At 43.7% G+C, this 15,977-nt stretch overlaps 18 non-coding genes across 18 annotated transcripts; all 18 read left to right on the forward strand.

Moving 5' to 3' along the window:
- Nucleotides 1–4: 4 nt before the first annotated feature.
- On the forward strand, nt 5–77 carry trnaf-gaa (transfer RNA phenylalanine (anticodon GAA)). Its single transcript has one exon. It is a non-coding gene; the product is annotated as a tRNA-Phe (tRNA).
- Nucleotides 78–893: 816 nt separating this feature from the next.
- trnaf-gaa (transfer RNA phenylalanine (anticodon GAA)) lies at nt 894–966 on the forward strand. Its single transcript has one exon. It is a non-coding gene; the product is annotated as a tRNA-Phe (tRNA).
- An 816-nt stretch (nt 967–1,782) lies between these two features.
- Nucleotides 1,783–1,855, forward strand: trnaf-gaa (transfer RNA phenylalanine (anticodon GAA)). The gene has a single exon. It is a non-coding gene; the product is annotated as a tRNA-Phe (tRNA).
- Nucleotides 1,856–2,671: 816 nt separating this feature from the next.
- trnaf-gaa (transfer RNA phenylalanine (anticodon GAA)) lies at nt 2,672–2,744 on the forward strand. The gene has a single exon. It is a non-coding gene; the product is annotated as a tRNA-Phe (tRNA).
- Nucleotides 2,745–3,560: 816 nt separating this feature from the next.
- trnaf-gaa (transfer RNA phenylalanine (anticodon GAA)) lies at nt 3,561–3,633 on the forward strand. Its single transcript has one exon. It is a non-coding gene; the product is annotated as a tRNA-Phe (tRNA).
- An 816-nt stretch (nt 3,634–4,449) lies between these two features.
- trnaf-gaa (transfer RNA phenylalanine (anticodon GAA)) lies at nt 4,450–4,522 on the forward strand. The gene has a single exon. It is a non-coding gene; the product is annotated as a tRNA-Phe (tRNA).
- An 816-nt stretch (nt 4,523–5,338) lies between these two features.
- trnaf-gaa (transfer RNA phenylalanine (anticodon GAA)) lies at nt 5,339–5,411 on the forward strand. Its single transcript has one exon. It is a non-coding gene; the product is annotated as a tRNA-Phe (tRNA).
- Nucleotides 5,412–6,227: 816 nt separating this feature from the next.
- On the forward strand, nt 6,228–6,300 carry trnaf-gaa (transfer RNA phenylalanine (anticodon GAA)). The gene has a single exon. It is a non-coding gene; the product is annotated as a tRNA-Phe (tRNA).
- An 816-nt stretch (nt 6,301–7,116) lies between these two features.
- trnaf-gaa (transfer RNA phenylalanine (anticodon GAA)) lies at nt 7,117–7,189 on the forward strand. The gene has a single exon. It is a non-coding gene; the product is annotated as a tRNA-Phe (tRNA).
- An 816-nt stretch (nt 7,190–8,005) lies between these two features.
- Nucleotides 8,006–8,078, forward strand: trnaf-gaa (transfer RNA phenylalanine (anticodon GAA)). Its single transcript has one exon. It is a non-coding gene; the product is annotated as a tRNA-Phe (tRNA).
- An 816-nt stretch (nt 8,079–8,894) lies between these two features.
- trnaf-gaa (transfer RNA phenylalanine (anticodon GAA)) lies at nt 8,895–8,967 on the forward strand. Its single transcript has one exon. It is a non-coding gene; the product is annotated as a tRNA-Phe (tRNA).
- An 816-nt stretch (nt 8,968–9,783) lies between these two features.
- trnaf-gaa (transfer RNA phenylalanine (anticodon GAA)) lies at nt 9,784–9,856 on the forward strand. The gene has a single exon. It is a non-coding gene; the product is annotated as a tRNA-Phe (tRNA).
- Nucleotides 9,857–10,672: 816 nt separating this feature from the next.
- trnaf-gaa (transfer RNA phenylalanine (anticodon GAA)) lies at nt 10,673–10,745 on the forward strand. The gene has a single exon. It is a non-coding gene; the product is annotated as a tRNA-Phe (tRNA).
- An 816-nt stretch (nt 10,746–11,561) lies between these two features.
- On the forward strand, nt 11,562–11,634 carry trnaf-gaa (transfer RNA phenylalanine (anticodon GAA)). The gene has a single exon. It is a non-coding gene; the product is annotated as a tRNA-Phe (tRNA).
- Nucleotides 11,635–12,450: 816 nt separating this feature from the next.
- trnaf-gaa (transfer RNA phenylalanine (anticodon GAA)) lies at nt 12,451–12,523 on the forward strand. The gene has a single exon. It is a non-coding gene; the product is annotated as a tRNA-Phe (tRNA).
- Nucleotides 12,524–13,339: 816 nt separating this feature from the next.
- Nucleotides 13,340–13,412, forward strand: trnaf-gaa (transfer RNA phenylalanine (anticodon GAA)). The gene has a single exon. It is a non-coding gene; the product is annotated as a tRNA-Phe (tRNA).
- Nucleotides 13,413–14,228: 816 nt separating this feature from the next.
- On the forward strand, nt 14,229–14,301 carry trnaf-gaa (transfer RNA phenylalanine (anticodon GAA)). The gene has a single exon. It is a non-coding gene; the product is annotated as a tRNA-Phe (tRNA).
- An 816-nt stretch (nt 14,302–15,117) lies between these two features.
- On the forward strand, nt 15,118–15,190 carry trnaf-gaa (transfer RNA phenylalanine (anticodon GAA)). Its single transcript has one exon. It is a non-coding gene; the product is annotated as a tRNA-Phe (tRNA).
- Nucleotides 15,191–15,977: the final 787 nt, after the last annotated feature.

Genomic DNA, 15,977 nt, shown 5'->3' on the forward strand with positions numbered 1-15,977 from the left:
GCTTGCCGAAATAGCTCAGTTGGGAGAGCGTTAGACTGAAGATCTAAAGGTCCCTGGTTCGATCCCGGGTTTCGGCATGAACTCGACCTAGCTAGGCGGTAAGCCTCAGCTTTTGAATGACCTGTGCATTCTGTTGAAAAATTATAAACAGACATAAACTGTTTGATGTTTTGTTGTGAGATTTCACAGTGGGATTGTCAGAACTCGAGACTCTAGATGTTCAATTCATCTGCTGATAAAGCATTTGGAGAAGGAAATGTGTAGGTGTCAACTTGCATGTACGCGTTGTCCAAAAGCATAGGTGTACCACTTCACGACATGCTTAAGTTTTGACTGAATTGGACTTTCCTCTGCTTCCTTCGGCTTATGGACAGCCTTTGTCCAAAAGTAAAAAGAGATGTGGCAAATATGTCAACTGTTTGCTGGAGGAATCCAAAGTGACCATGTTCTAAGAGACCTTTGAAGGTCATGAAATGATTCCCTTAAGACTAGAGCTGGCTGCTTCATGCTTATCGTAAGCAAGCAAGGAGTCAGTAAGAGAGCTTTGGAGAATGTGGGCATCGATCCCACTACCTCTCGCATGCAAAGCGAGCGCTCTACCACTTGAGCTAATGCCCCTCTCAAGAGTTTATCCTTTTGATTGGAGTATTAAGGAAAGCTTACGGATCAGCTCAGCCCGACTAGGAAATAATACCGAATCCAGCATTGACCCACAAGGTTTTCTCATGTTGGCATCATGATAAACATTGCCAAATTAGGTCTTGCCGTACCTGTCCGTGAATTTCACTGTGCCGAAACCGTTACGCTGTGAAAGCATGTTGCAAGAACCTAAGGAAAGGTAACAGTCGTTGAAAAAGTTTCGTTTGCATCTCGACGTGGTTTATCTGCAGCTTGCCGAAATAGCTCAGTTGGGAGAGCGTTAGACTGAAGATCTAAAGGTCCCTGGTTCGATCCCGGGTTTCGGCATGAACTCGACCTAGCTAGGCGGTAAGCCTCAGCTTTTGAATGACCTGTGCATTCTGTTGAAAAATTATAAACAGACATAAACTGTTTGATGTTTTGTTGTGAGATTTCACAGTGGGATTGTCAGAACTCGAGACTCTAGATGTTCAATTCATCTGCTGATAAAGCATTTGGAGAAGGAAATGTGTAGGTGTCAACTTGCATGTACGCGTTGTCCAAAAGCATAGGTGTACCACTTCACGACATGCTTAAGTTTTGACTGAATTGGACTTTCCTCTGCTTCCTTTGGCTTATGGACAGTCTTTGTCCAAAAGTAAAAAGAGATGTGGCAAAGATGTCAACTGTTTGCTGGAGGAATCCAAAGTGACCATGTTCTAAGAGACCTTTGAAGGTCATGAAATGATTCCCTTAAGACTAGAGCTGGCTGCTTCATGCTTATCGTAAGCAAGCAAGGAGTCAGTAAGAGAGCTTTGGAGAATGTGGGCATCGATCCCACTACCTCTCGCATGCAAAGCGAGCGCTCTACCACTTGAGCTAATGCCCCTCTCAAGAGTTTATCCTTTTGATTGGAGTATTAAGGAAAGCTTACGGATCAGCTCAGCCCGACTAGGAAATAATACCGAATCCAGCATTGACCCACAAGGTTTTCTCATGTTGGCATCATGATAAACATTGCCAAATTAGGTCTTGCTGTACCTGTCCGTGAATTTCACTGTGCCAAAACCGTTACGCTGTGAAAGCATGTTGCAAGAACCTAAGGAAAGGTAACAGTCGTTGATAAAGTTTCGTTTGCATCTCGACGTGGTTTATCTGCAGCTTGCCGGAATAGCTCAGTTGGGAGAGCGTTAGACTGAAGGTCTAAAGGTCCCTGGTTTGATCCCGGGTTTCCGCATGAATTCGACCTAGCTAGGTGGAAAGCCTCAGCTTTTGAATGACCTTTGCATTCTGTTGAAAAATTATAAACAGACATAAACTGTTTGATGTTTTGTTGTGAGATTTCACAGTGGGATTGTCAGAACTCGAGACTCTAGATGTTCAATTCATCTGCTGATAAAGCATTTGGAGAAGGAAATGTGTAGGTGTCAACTTGCATGTACGCGTTGTCCAAAAGCATAGGTGTACCACTTCACGACATGCTTAAGTTTTGACTGAATTGGACTTTCCTCTGCTTCCTTCGGCTTATGGACAGCCTTTGTCCAAAAGTAAAAAGAGATGTGGCAAAGATGTTAACTGTTTGCTGGAGGAATCCAAAGTGACCATGTTCTAAGAGACCTTTGAAGGTCATGAAATGATTCCCTTAAGACTAGAGCTGGCTGCTTCATGCTTATCGTAAGCAAGCAAGGAGTCAGTAAGAGAGCTTTGGAGAATGTGGGCATCGATCCCACTACCTCTCGCATGCAAAGCGAGCGCTCTACCACTTGAGCTAATCCCCCTCTCAAGAGTTTATCCTTTTGATTGGAGTTTTAAGGAAAGCTTACGGATCAGCTCAGCCCGACTAGGAAATAATACCGAATCCAGCATTGACCCACAAGGTTTTCTCATGTTGGCATCATGATAAACATTGCCAAATTAGGTCTTGCTGTACCTGTCCGTGAATTTCACTGTGCCGAAACCGTTACGCTGTGAAAGCATGTTGCAAGAACCTAAGGAAAGGTAACAGTCGTTGATAAAGTTTCGTTTGCATCTCGACGTGGTTTATCTGCAGCTTGCCGAAATAGCTCAGTTGGGAGAGCGTTAGACTGAAGATCTAAAGGTCCCTGGTTCGATCCTGGGTTTCGGCATGAATTCGACCTAGCTAGGTGGAAAGCCTCAGCTTTTGAATGACCTGTGCATTCTGTTGAAAAATTATAAACAGACATAAACTGTTTGATGTTTTGTTGTGAGATTTCACAGTGGGATTGTCAGAACTCGAGACTCTAGATGTTCAATTCATCTGCTGATAAAGCATTTGGAGAAGGAAATATGTAGGTGTCAACTTGCATGTACGCGTTGTCCAAAAGCATAGGTGTACCACTTCACGACATGCTTAAGTTTTGACTGAATTGGACTTTCCTCTGCTTCCTTCGGCTTATGGACAGCCTTTGTCCAAAAGTAAAAAGAGATGTGGCAAAGATGTCAACTGTTTGCTGGAGGAATCCAAAGTGACAATGTTCTAAGAGACCTTTGAAGGTCATGAAATTATTCCCTTAAGACTAGAGCTGGCTGCTTCATGCTTATCGTAAGCAAGCAAGGAGTCAGTAAGAGAGCTTTGGAGAATGTGGGCATCGATCCCACTACCTCTCGCATGCAAAGCGAGCGCTCTACCACTTGAGCTAATGCCCCTCTCAAGAGTTTATCCTTTTGATTGGAGTATTAAGGAAAGCTTACGGATCAGCTCAGCCCGACTAGGAAATAATACCGAATCCAGCATTGACCCACAAGGTTTTCTCATGTTGGCATCATGATAAACATTGCCAAATTAGGTCTTGCTGTACCTGTCCGTGAATTTCACTGTGCCAAAACCGTTACGCTGTGAAAGCATGTTGCAAGAACCTAAGGAAAGGTAACAGTCGTTGATAAAGTTTCGTTTGCATCTCGACGTGGTTTATCTGCAGCTTGCCGGAATAGCTCAGTTGGGAGAGCGTTAGACTGAAGGTCTAAAGGTCCCTGGTTTGATCCCGGGTTTCCGCATGAATTCGACCTAGCTAGGTGGAAAGCCTCAGCTTTTGAATGACCTTTGCATTCTGTTGAAAAATTATAAACAGACATAAACTGTTTGATGTTTTGTTGTGAGATTTCACAGTGGGATTGTCAGAACTCGAGACTCTAGATGTTCAATTCATCTGCTGATAAAGCATTTGGAGAAGGAAATGTGTAGGTGTCAACTTGCATGTACGCGTTGTCCAAAAGCATAGGTGTACCACTTCACGACATGCTTAAGTTTTGACTGAATTGGACTTTCCTCTGCTTCCTTCGGCTTATGGACAGCCTTTGTCCAAAAGTAAAAAGAGATGTGGCAAAGATGTTAACTGTTTGCTGGAGGAATCCAAAGTGACCATGTTCTAAGAGACCTTTGAAGGTCATGAAATGATTCCCTTAAGACTAGAGCTGGCTGCTTCATGCTTATCGTAAGCAAGCAAGGAGTCAGTAAGAGAGCTTTGGAGAATGTGGGCATCGATCCCACTACCTCTCGCATGCAAAGCGAGCGCTCTACCACTTGAGCTAATGCCCCTCTCAAGAGTTTATCCTTTTGATTGGAGTATTAAGGAAAGCTTACGGATCAGCTCAGCCCGACTAGGAAATAATACCGAATCCAGCATTGACCCACAAGGTTTTCTCATGTTGGCATCATGATAAACATTGCCAAATTAGGTCTTGCTGTACCTGTCCGTGAATTTCACTGTGCCAAAACCGTTACGCTGTGAAAGCATGTTGCAAGAACCTAAGGAAAGGTAACAGTCGTTGATAAAGTTTCGTTTGCATCTCGACGTGGTTTATCTGCAGCTTGCCGGAATAGCTCAGTTGGGAGAGCGTTAGACTGAAGGTCTAAAGGTCCCTGGTTTGATCCCGGGTTTCCGCATGAATTCGACCTAGCTAGGTGGAAAGCCTCAGCTTTTGAATGACCTTTGCATTCTGTTGAAAAATTATAAACAGACATAAACTGTTTGATGTTTTGTTGTGAGATTTCACAGTGGGATTGTCAGAACTCGAGACTCTAGATGTTCAATTCATCTGCTGATAAAGCATTTGGAGAAGGAAATGTGTAGGTGTCAACTTGCATGTACGCGTTGTCCAAAAGCATAGGTGTACCACTTCACGACATGCTTAAGTTTTGACTGAATTGGACTTTCCTCTGCTTCCTTCGGCTTATGGACAGCCTTTGTCCAAAAGTAAAAAGAGATGTGGCAAAGATGTTAACTGTTTGCTGGAGGAATCCAAAGTGACCATGTTCTAAGAGACCTTTGAAGGTCATGAAATGATTCCCTTAAGACTAGAGCTGGCTGCTTCATGCTTATCGTAAGCAAGCAAGGAGTCAGTAAGAGAGCTTTGGAGAACGTGGGCATCGATCCCACTACCTCTCGCATGCAAAGCGAGCGCTCTACCACTTGAGCTAATCCCCCTCTCAAGAGTTTATCCTTTTGATTGGAGTTTTAAGGAAAGCTTACGGATCAGCTCAGCCCGACTAGGAAATAATACCGAATCCAGCATTGACCCACAAGGTTTTCTCATGTTGGCATCATGATAAACATTGCCAAATTAGGTCTTGCTGTACCTGTCCGTGAATTTCACTGTGCCGAAACCGTTACGCTGTGAAAGCATGTTGCAAGAACCTAAGGAAAGGTAACAGTCGTTGATAAAGTTTCGTTTGCATCTCGACGTGGTTTATCTGCAGCTTGCCGAAATAGCTCAGTTGGGAGAGCGTTAGACTGAAGATCTAAAGGTCCCTGGTTCGATCCTGGGTTTCGGCATGAATTCGACCTAGCTAGGTGGAAAGCCTCAGCTTTTGAATGACCTGTGCATTCTGTTGAAAAATTATAAACAGACATAAACTGTTTGATGTTTTGTTGTGAGATTTCACAGTGGGATTGTCAGAACTCGAGACTCTAGATGTTCAATTCATCTGCTGATAAAGCATTTGGAGAAGGAAATGTGTAGGTGTCAACTTGCATGTACGCGTTGTCCAAAAGCATAGGTGTACCACTTCACGACATGCTTAAGTTTTGACTGAATTGGACTTTCCTCTGCTTCCTTCGGCTTATGGACAGCCTTTGTCCAAAAGTAAAAAGAGATGTGGCAAAGATGTCAACTGTTTGCTGGAGGAATCCAAAGTGACAATGTTCTAAGAGACCTTTGAAGGTCATGAAATTATTCCCTTAAGACTAGAGCTGGCTGCTTCATGCTTATCGTAAGCAAGCAAGGAGTCAGTAAGAGAGCTTTGGAGAATGTGGGCATCGATCCCACTACCTCTCGCATGCAAAGCGAGCGCTCTACCACTTGAGCTAATGCCCCTCTCAAGAGTTTATCCTTTTGATTGGAGTATTAAGGAAAGCTTACGGATCAGCTCAGCCCGACTAGGAAATAATACCGAATCCAGCATTGACCCACAAGGTTTTCTCATGTTGGCATCATGATAAACATTGCCAAATTAGGTCTTGCTGTACCTGTCCGTGAATTTCACTGTGCCAAAACCGTTACGCTGTGAAAGCATGTTGCAAGAACCTAAGGAAAGGTAACAGTCGTTGATAAAGTTTCGTTTGCATCTCGACGTGGTTTATCTGCAGCTTGCCGGAATAGCTCAGTTGGGAGAGCGTTAGACTGAAGGTCTAAAGGTCCCTGGTTTGATCCCGGGTTTCCGCATGAATTCGACCTAGCTAGGTGGAAAGCCTCAGCTTTTGAATGACCTTTGCATTCTGTTGAAAAATTATAAACAGACATAAACTGTTTGATGTTTTGTTGTGAGATTTCACAGTGGGATTGTCAGAACTCGAGACTCTAGATGTTCAATTCATCTGCTGATAAAGCATTTGGAGAAGGAAATGTGTAGGTGTCAACTTGCATGTACGCGTTGTCCAAAAGCATAGGTGTACCACTTCACGACATGCTTAAGTTTTGACTGAATTGGACTTTCCTCTGCTTCCTTCGGCTTATGGACAGCCTTTGTCCAAAAGTAAAAAGAGATGTGGCAAAGATGTTAACTGTTTGCTGGAGGAATCCAAAGTGACCATGTTCTAAGAGACCTTTGAAGGTCATGAAATGATTCCCTTAAGACTAGAGCTGGCTGCTTCATGCTTATCGTAAGCAAGCAAGGAGTCAGTAAGAGAGCTTTGGAGAATGTGGGCATCGATCCCACTACCTCTCGCATGCAAAGCGAGCGCTCTACCACTTGAGCTAATCCCCCTCTCAAGAGTTTATTCTTTTGATTGGAGTTTTAAGGAAAGCTTACGGATCAGCTCAGCCCGACTAGGAAATAATACCGAATCCAGCATTGACCCACAAGGTTTTCTCATGTTGGCATCATGATAAACATTGCCAAATTAGGTCTTGCTGTACCTGTCCGTGAATTTCACTGTGCCAAAACCGTTACGCTGTGAAAGCATGTTGCAAGAACCTAAGGAAAGGTAACAGTCGTTGATAAAGTTTCGTTTGCATCTCGACGTGGTTTATCTGCAGCTTGCCGAAATAGCTCAGTTGGGAGAGCGTTAGACTGAAGATCTAAAGGTCCCTGGTTCGATCCCGGGTTTCGGCATGAACTCGACCTAGCTAGGCGGAAAGCCTCAGCTTTTGAATTACCTGTGCATTCTGTTGAAAAATTATAAACAGACATAAACTGTTTGATGTTTTGTTGTGAGATTTCACAGTGGGATTGTCAGAACTCGAGACTCTAGATGTTCAATTCATCTGCTGATAAAGCATTTGGAGAAGGAAATGTGTAGGTGTCAACTTGCATGTACGCGTTGTCCAAAAGCATAGGTGTACCACTTCACGACATGCTTAAGTTTTGACTGAATTGGACTTTCCTCTGCTTCCTTCGGCTTATGGACAGTCTTTGTCCAAAAGTAAAAAGAGATGTGGCAAAGATGTCAACTGTTTGTTGGAGGAATCCAAAGTGACCATGTTCTAAGAGACCTTTGAAGGTCATGAAATGATTCCCTTAAGACTAGAGCTGGCTGCTTCATGCTTATCGTAAGCAAGCAAGGAGTCAGTAAGAGAGCTATGGAGAATGTGGGCATTGATCCCACTACCTCTCGCATGCAAAGCAAGCGCTCTACCACTTGAGCTAATCCCCCTCTCAAGAGTTTATCCTTTTGATTGGAGTATTAAGGAAAGCTTACGGATCAGCTCAGCCCGACTAGGAAATAATACCGAATCCAGCATTGACCCACAAGGTTTTCTCATGTTGGCATCATGATAAACATTGCCAAATTAGGTCTTGCCGTACCTGTCCGTGAATTTCACTGTGCCGAAACCGTTACGCTGTGAAAGCATGTTGCAAGAACCTAAGGAAAGGTAACAGTCGTTGAAAAAGTTTCGTTTGCATCTCGACGTGGTTTATCTGCAGCTTGCCGAAATAGCTCAGTTGGGAGAGCGTTAGACTGAAGATCTAAAGGTCCCTGGTTCGATCCCGGGTTTCGGCATGAACTCGACCTAGCTAGGCGGTAAGCCTCAGCTTTTGAATGACCTGTGCATTCTGTTGAAAAATTATAAACAGACATAAACTGTTTGATGTTTTGTTGTGAGATTTCACAGTGGGATTGTCAGAACTCGAGACTCTAGATGTTCAATTCATCTGCTGATAAAGCATTTGGAGAAGGAAATGTGTAGGTGTCAACTTGCATGTACGCGTTGTCCAAAAGCATAGGTGTACCACTTCACGACATGCTTAAGTTTTGACTGAATTGGACTTTCCTCTGCTTCCTTTGGCTTATGGACAGTCTTTGTCCAAAAGTAAAAAGAGATGTGGCAAAGATGTCAACTGTTTGCTGGAGGAATCCAAAGTGACCATGTTCTAAGAGACCTTTGAAGGTCATGAAATGATTCCCTTAAGACTAGAGCTGGCTGCTTCATGCTTATCGTAAGCAAGCAAGGAGTCAGTAAGAGAGCTTTGGAGAATGTGGGCATCGATCCCACTACCTCTCGCATGCAAAGCGAGCGCTCTACCACTTGAGCTAATGCCCCTCTCAAGAGTTTATCCTTTTGATTGGAGTATTAAGGAAAGCTTACGGATCAGCTCAGCCCGACTAGGAAATAATACCGAATCCAGCATTGACCCACAAGGTTTTCTCATGTTGGCATCATGATAAACATTGCCAAATTAGGTCTTGCTGTACCTGTCCGTGAATTTCACTGTGCCAAAACCGTTACGCTGTGAAAGCATGTTGCAAGAACCTAAGGAAAGGTAACAGTCGTTGATAAAGTTTCGTTTGCATCTCGACGTGGTTTATCTGCAGCTTGCCGGAATAGCTCAGTTGGGAGAGCGTTAGACTGAAGGTCTAAAGGTCCCTGGTTTGATCCCGGGTTTCCGCATGAATTCGACCTAGCTAGGTGGAAAGCCTCAGCTTTTGAATGACCTTTGCATTCTGTTGAAAAATTATAAACAGACATAAACTGTTTGATGTTTTGTTGTGAGATTTCACAGTGGGATTGTCAGAACTCGAGACTCTAGATGTTCAATTCATCTGCTGATAAAGCATTTGGAGAAGGAAATGTGTAGGTGTCAACTTGCATGTACGCGTTGTCCAAAAGCATAGGTGTACCACTTCACGACATGCTTAAGTTTTGACTGAATTGGACTTTCCTCTGCTTCCTTCGGCTTATGGACAGCCTTTGTCCAAAAGTAAAAAGAGATGTGGCAAAGATGTCAACTGTTTGCTGGAGGAATCCAAAGTGACAATGTTCTAAGAGACCTTTGAAGGTCATGAAATTATTCCCTTAAGACTAGAGCTGGCTGCTTCATGCTTATCGTAAGCAAGCAAGGAGTCAGTAAGAGAGCTTTGGAGAATGTGGGCATCGATCCCACTACCTCTCGCATGCAAAGCGAGCGCTCTACCACTTGAGCTAATGCCCCTCTCAAGAGTTTATCCTTTTGATTGGAGTATTAAGGAAAGCTTACGGATCAGCTCAGCCCGACTAGGAAATAATACCGAATCCAGCATTGACCCACAAGGTTTTCTCATGTTGGCATCATGATAAACATTGCCAAATTAGGTCTTGCTGTACCTGTCCGTGAATTTCACTGTGCCAAAACCGTTACGCTGTGAAAGCATGTTGCAAGAACCTAAGGAAAGGTAACAGTCGTTGATAAAGTTTCGTTTGCATCTCGACGTGGTTTATCTGCAGCTTGCCGGAATAGCTCAGTTGGGAGAGCGTTAGACTGAAGGTCTAAAGGTCCCTGGTTTGATCCCGGGTTTCCGCATGAATTCGACCTAGCTAGGTGGAAAGCCTCAGCTTTTGAATGACCTTTGCATTCTGTTGAAAAATTATAAACAGACATAAACTGTTTGATGTTTTGTTGTGAGATTTCACAGTGGGATTGTCAGAACTCGAGACTCTAGATGTTCAATTCATCTGCTGATAAAGCATTTGGAGAAGGAAATGTGTAGGTGTCAACTTGCATGTACGCGTTGTCCAAAAGCATAGGTGTACCACTTCACGACATGCTTAAGTTTTGACTGAATTGGACTTTCCTCTGCTTCCTTCGGCTTATGGACAGCCTTTGTCCAAAAGTAAAAAGAGATGTGGCAAAGATGTTAACTGTTTGCTGGAGGAATCCAAAGTGACCATGTTCTAAGAGACCTTTGAAGGTCATGAAATGATTCCCTTAAGACTAGAGCTGGCTGCTTCATGCTTATCGTAAGCAAGCAAGGAGTCAGTAAGAGAGCTTTGGAGAATGTGGGCATCGATCCCACTACCTCTCGCATGCAAAGCGAGCGCTCTACCACTTGAGCTAATCCCCCTCTCAAGAGTTTATTCTTTTGATTGGAGTTTTAAGGAAAGCTTACGGATCAGCTCAGCCCGACTAGGAAATAATACCGAATCCAGCATTGACCCACAAGGTTTTCTCATGTTGGCATCATGATAAACATTGCCAAATTAGGTCTTGCTGTACCTGTCCGTGAATTTCACTGTGCCAAAACCGTTACGCTGTGAAAGCATGTTGCAAGAACCTAAGGAAAGGTAACAGTCGTTGATAAAGTTTCGTTTGCATCTCGACGTGGTTTATCTGCAGCTTGCCGAAATAGCTCAGTTGGGAGAGCGTTAGACTGAAGATCTAAAGGTCCCTGGTTCGATCCCGGGTTTCGGCATGAACTCGACCTAGCTAGGCGGAAAGCCTCAGCTTTTGAATTACCTGTGCATTCTGTTGAAAAATTATAAACAGACATAAACTGTTTGATGTTTTGTTGTGAGATTTCACAGTGGGATTGTCAGAACTCGAGACTCTAGATGTTCAATTCATCTGCTGATAAAGCATTTGGAGAAGGAAATGTGTAGGTGTCAACTTGCATGTACGCGTTGTCCAAAAGCATAGGTGTACCACTTCACGACATGCTTAAGTTTTGACTGAATTGGACTTTCCTCTGCTTCCTTCGGCTTATGGACAGCCTTTGTCCAAAAGTAAAAAGAGATGTGGCAAAGATGTCAACTGTTTGCTGGAGGAATCCAAAGTGACCATGTTCTAAGAGACCTTTGAAGGTCATGAAATGATTCCCTTAAGACTAGAGCTGGCTGCTTCATGCTTATCGTAAGCAAGCAAGGAGTCAGTAAGAGAGCTTTGGTGAATGTGGGCATCGATCCCACTACCTCTCGCATGCAAAGCGAGCGCTCTACCACTTGAGCTAATCCCCCTCTCAAGAGTTTATCCTTTTGATTGGAGTTTTAAGGAAAGCTTACGGATCAGCTCAGCCCGACTAGGAAATAATACCGAATCCAGCATTGACCCACAAGGTTTTCTCATGTTGGCATCATGATAAACATTGCCAAATTAGGTCTTGCTGTACCTGTCCGTGAATTTCACTGTGCCGAAACCGTTACGCTGTGAAAGCATGTTGCAAGAACCTAAGGAAAGGTAACAGTCGTTGATAAAGTTTTGTTTGCATCTCGACGTGGTTTATCTGCAGCTTGCCGGAATAGCTCAGTTGGGAGAGCGTTAGACTGAAGATCTAAAGGTCCCTGGTTCAATACCGGGTTTCGGCATGAACTTGACCTAGCTAGGCGGAAAGCCTCAGCTTTTGAATGACCTGTGCATTCTGTTGAAAAATTATAAACAGACATAAACTGTTTGATGTTTTGTTGTGAGATTTCACAGTGGGATTGTCAGAACTCGAGACTCTAGATGTTCAATTCATCTGCTGATAAAGCATTTGGAGAAGGAAATGTGTAGGTGTCAACTTGCATGTACGCGTTGTCCAAAAGCATAGGTGTACCACTTCACGACATGCTTAAGTTTTGACTGAATTGGACTTTCCTCTGCTTCCTTCGGCTTATGGACAGCCTTTGTCCAAAAGTAAAAAGAGATGTGGCAAAGATGTCAACTGTTTGCTGGAGGAATCCAAAGTGACCATGTTCTAAGAGACCTTTGAAGGTCATGAAATGATTCCCTTAAGACTAGAGCTGGCTGCTTCATGCTTATCGTAAGCAAGCAAGGAGTCAGTAAGAGAGCTTTGGAGAATGTGGGCATCGATCCCACTACCTCTCGCATGCAAAGCGAGCGCTCTACCACTTGAGCTAATCCCCCTCTCAAGAGTTTATCCTTTTGATTGGAGTTTTAAGGAAAGCTTACGGATCAGCTCAGCCCGACTAGGAAATAATACCGAATCCAGCATTGACCCACAAGGTTTTCTCATGTTGGCATCATGATAAACATTGCCAAATTAGGTCTTGCTGTACCTGTCCGTGAATTTCACTGTGCCGAAACCGTTACGCTGTGAAAGCATGTTGCAAGAACCTAAGGAAAGGTAACAGTCGTTGATAAAGTTTCGTTTGCATCTCGACGTGGTTTATCTGCAGCTTGCCGAAATAGCTCAGTTGGGAGAGCGTTAGACTGAAGATCTAAAGGTCCCTGGTTCGATCCCGGGTTTCGGCATGAATTCGACCTAGCTAGGTGGAAAGCCTCAGCTTTTGAATGACCTGTGCATTCTGTTGAAAAATTATAAACAGACGTAAACTGTTTGATGTTTTGTTGTGAGATTTCACAGTGGGATTGTCAGAACTCGAGACTCTAGATGTTCAATTCATCTGCTGATAAAGCATTTGGAGAAGGAAATGTGTAGGTGTCAACTTGCATGTACGCGTTGTCCAAAAGCATAGGTGTACCACTTCACGACATGCTTAAGTTTTGACTGAATTGGACTTTCCTCTGCTTCCTTCGGCTTATGGACAGCCTTTGTCCAAAAGTAAAAAGAGATGTGGCAAAGATGTCAACTGTTTGCTGGAGGAATCCAAAGTGACCATGTTCTAAGAGACCTTTGAAGGTCATGAAATGATTCCCTTAAGACTAGAGCTGGCTGCTTCATGCTTATCATAAGCAAGCAAGGAGTCAGTAAGAGAGCTTTGGAGAATGTGGGCATCGATCCCACTACCTCTCGCATGCAAAGCGAGCGCTCTACCACTTGAGCTAATCCCCCTCTCAAGAGTTTATCCTTTTGATTGGAGTTTTAATAAAAGCTTACGGATCAGCTCAGCCCGACTAGGAAATAATACCGAATCCAGCATTGACCCACAAGGTTTTCTCATGTTGGCATCATGATAAACATTGCCAAATTAGGTCTTGCCGTACCTGTCCGTGAATTTCACTGTGCCGAAACCGTTACGCTGTGAAAGCATGTTGCAAGAACCTAAGGAAAGGTAACAGTCGTTGATAAAGTTTCGTTTGCATCTCGACGTGGTTTATCTGCAGCTTGCCGGTATAGCTCAGTTGGGAGAGCGTTAGACTGAAGATCTAAAGGTCCCTGGTTCGATCCCAGGTTTCGGCATGAACTCGACCTAGCTAGGCGGAAAGCCTCAGCTTTTGAATGACCTGTGCATTCTGTTGAAAAATTATAAACAGACATAAACTGTTTGATGTTTTGTTGTGAGATTTCACAGTGGGATTGTCAGAACTCGAGACTCTAGATGTTCAATTCATCTGCTGATAAAGCATTTGGAGAAGGAAATGTGTAGGTGTCAACTTGCATGTACGCGTTGTCCAAAAGCATAGGTGTACCACTTCACGACATGCTTAAGTTTCGACTGAATTGGACTTTCCTCTGCTTCCTTCGGCTTATGGACAGTCTTTGTCCAAAAGTAAAAAGAGATGTGGCAAAGATGTCAACTGTTTGCTGGAGGAATCCAAAGTGACCATGTTCTAAGAGACCTTTGAAGGTCATGAAATGATTCCCTTAAGACTAGAGCTGGCTGCTTCATGCTTATCGTAAGCAAGCAAGGAGTCAGTAAGAGAGCTTTGGTGAATGTGGGCATCGATCCCACTACCTCTCGCATGCAAAGCGAGCGCTCTACCACTTGAGCTAATCCCCCTCTCAAGAGTTTATCCTTTTGATTGGAGTTTTAAGGAAAGCTTACGGATCAGCTCAGCCCGACTAGGAAATAATACCGAATCCAGCATTGACCCACAAGGTTTTCTCATGTTGGCATCATGATAAACATTGCCAAATTAGGTCTTGCTGTACCTGTCCGTGAATTTCACTGTGCCGAAACCGTTACGCTGTGAAAGCATGTTGCAAGAACCTAAGGAAAGGTAACAGTCGTTGATAAAGTTTCGTTTGCATCTCGACGTGGTTTATCTGCAGCTTGCCGGAATAGCTCAGTTGGGAGAGCGTTAGACTGAAGATCTAAAGGTCCCTGGTTCAATCCCGGGTTTCGGCATGAACTTGACCTAGCTAGGCGGAAAGCCTCAGCTTTTGAATGACCTGTGCATTCTGTTGAAAAATTATAAACAGACATAAACTGTTTGATGTTTTGTTGTGAGATTTCACAGTGGGATTGTCAGAACTCGAGACTCTAGATGTTCAATTCATCTGCTGATAAAGCATTTGGAGAAGGAAATGTGTAGGTGTCAACTTGCATGTACGCGTTGTCCAAAAGCATAGGTGTACCACTTCACGACATGCTTAAGTTTTGACTGAATTGGACTTTCCTCTGCTTCCTTCGGCTTATGGACAGCCTTTGTCCAAAAGTAAAAAGAGATGTGGCAAAGATGTCAACTGTTTGCTGGAGGAATCCAAAGTGACCATGTTCTAAGAGACCTTTGAAGGTCATGAAATGATTCCCTTAAGACTAGAGCTGGCTGCTTCATGCTTATCGTAAGCAAGCAAGGAGTCAGTAAGAGAGCTTTGGAGAATGTGGGCATCGATCCCACTACCTCTCGCATGCAAAGCGAGCGCTCTACCACTTGAGCTAATCCCCCTCTCAAGAGTTTATCCTTTTGATTGGAGTTTTAAGGAAAGCTTACGGATCAGCTCAGCCCGACTAGGAAATAATACCGAATCCAGCATTGACCCACAAGGTTTTCTCATGTTGGCATCATGATAAACATTGCCAAATTAGGTCTTGCTGTACCTGTCCGTGAATTTCACTGTGCCGAAACCGTTACGCTGTGAAAGCATGTTGCAAGAACCTAAGGAAAGGTAACAGTCGTTGATAAAGTTTCGTTTGCATCTCGACGTGGTTTATCTGCAGCTTGCCGAAATAGCTCAGTTGGGAGAGCGTTAGACTGAAGATCTAAAGGTCCCTGGTTCGATCCCGGGTTTCGGCATGAATTCGACCTAGCTAGGTGGAAAGCCTCAGCTTTTGAATGACCTGTGCATTCTGTTGAAAAATTATAAACAGACGTAAACTGTTTGATGTTTTGTTGTGAGATTTCACAGTGGGATTGTCAGAACTCGAGACTCTAGATGTTCAATTCATCTGCTGATAAAGCATTTGGAGAAGGAAATGTGTAGGTGTCAACTTGCATGTACGCGTTGTCCAAAAGCATAGGTGTACCACTTCACGACATGCTTAAGTTTTGACTGAATTGGACTTTCCTCTGCTTCCTTCGGCTTATGGACAGCCTTTGTCCAAAAGTAAAAAGAGATGTGGCAAAGATGTCAACTGTTTGCTGGAGGAATCCAAAGTGACCATGTTCTAAGAGACCTTTGAAGGTCATGAAATGATTCCCTTAAGACTAGAGCTGGCTGCTTCATGCTTATCATAAGCAAGCAAGGAGTCAGTAAGAGAGCTTTGGAGAATGTGGGCATCGATCCCACTACCTCTCGCATGCAAAGCGAGCGCTCTACCACTTGAGCTAATCCCCCTCTCAAGAGTTTATCCTTTTGATTGGAGTTTTAATGAAAGCTTACGGATCAGCTCAGCCCGACTAGGAAATAATACCGAATCCAGCATTGACCCACAAGGTTTTCTCATGTTGGCATCATGATAAACATTGCCAAATTAGGTCTTGCCGTACCTGTCCGTGAATTTCACTGTGCCGAAACCGTTACGCTGTGAAAGCATGTTGCAAGAACCTAAGGAAAGGTAACAGTCGTTGATAAAGTTTCGTT

Source organism: Brachyhypopomus gauderio, unplaced genomic scaffold (assembly GCF_052324685.1).
Source record: "Brachyhypopomus gauderio isolate BG-103 unplaced genomic scaffold, BGAUD_0.2 sc374, whole genome shotgun sequence".
Classification (NCBI taxonomy): domain Eukaryota; kingdom Metazoa; phylum Chordata; class Actinopteri; order Gymnotiformes; family Hypopomidae; genus Brachyhypopomus; species Brachyhypopomus gauderio.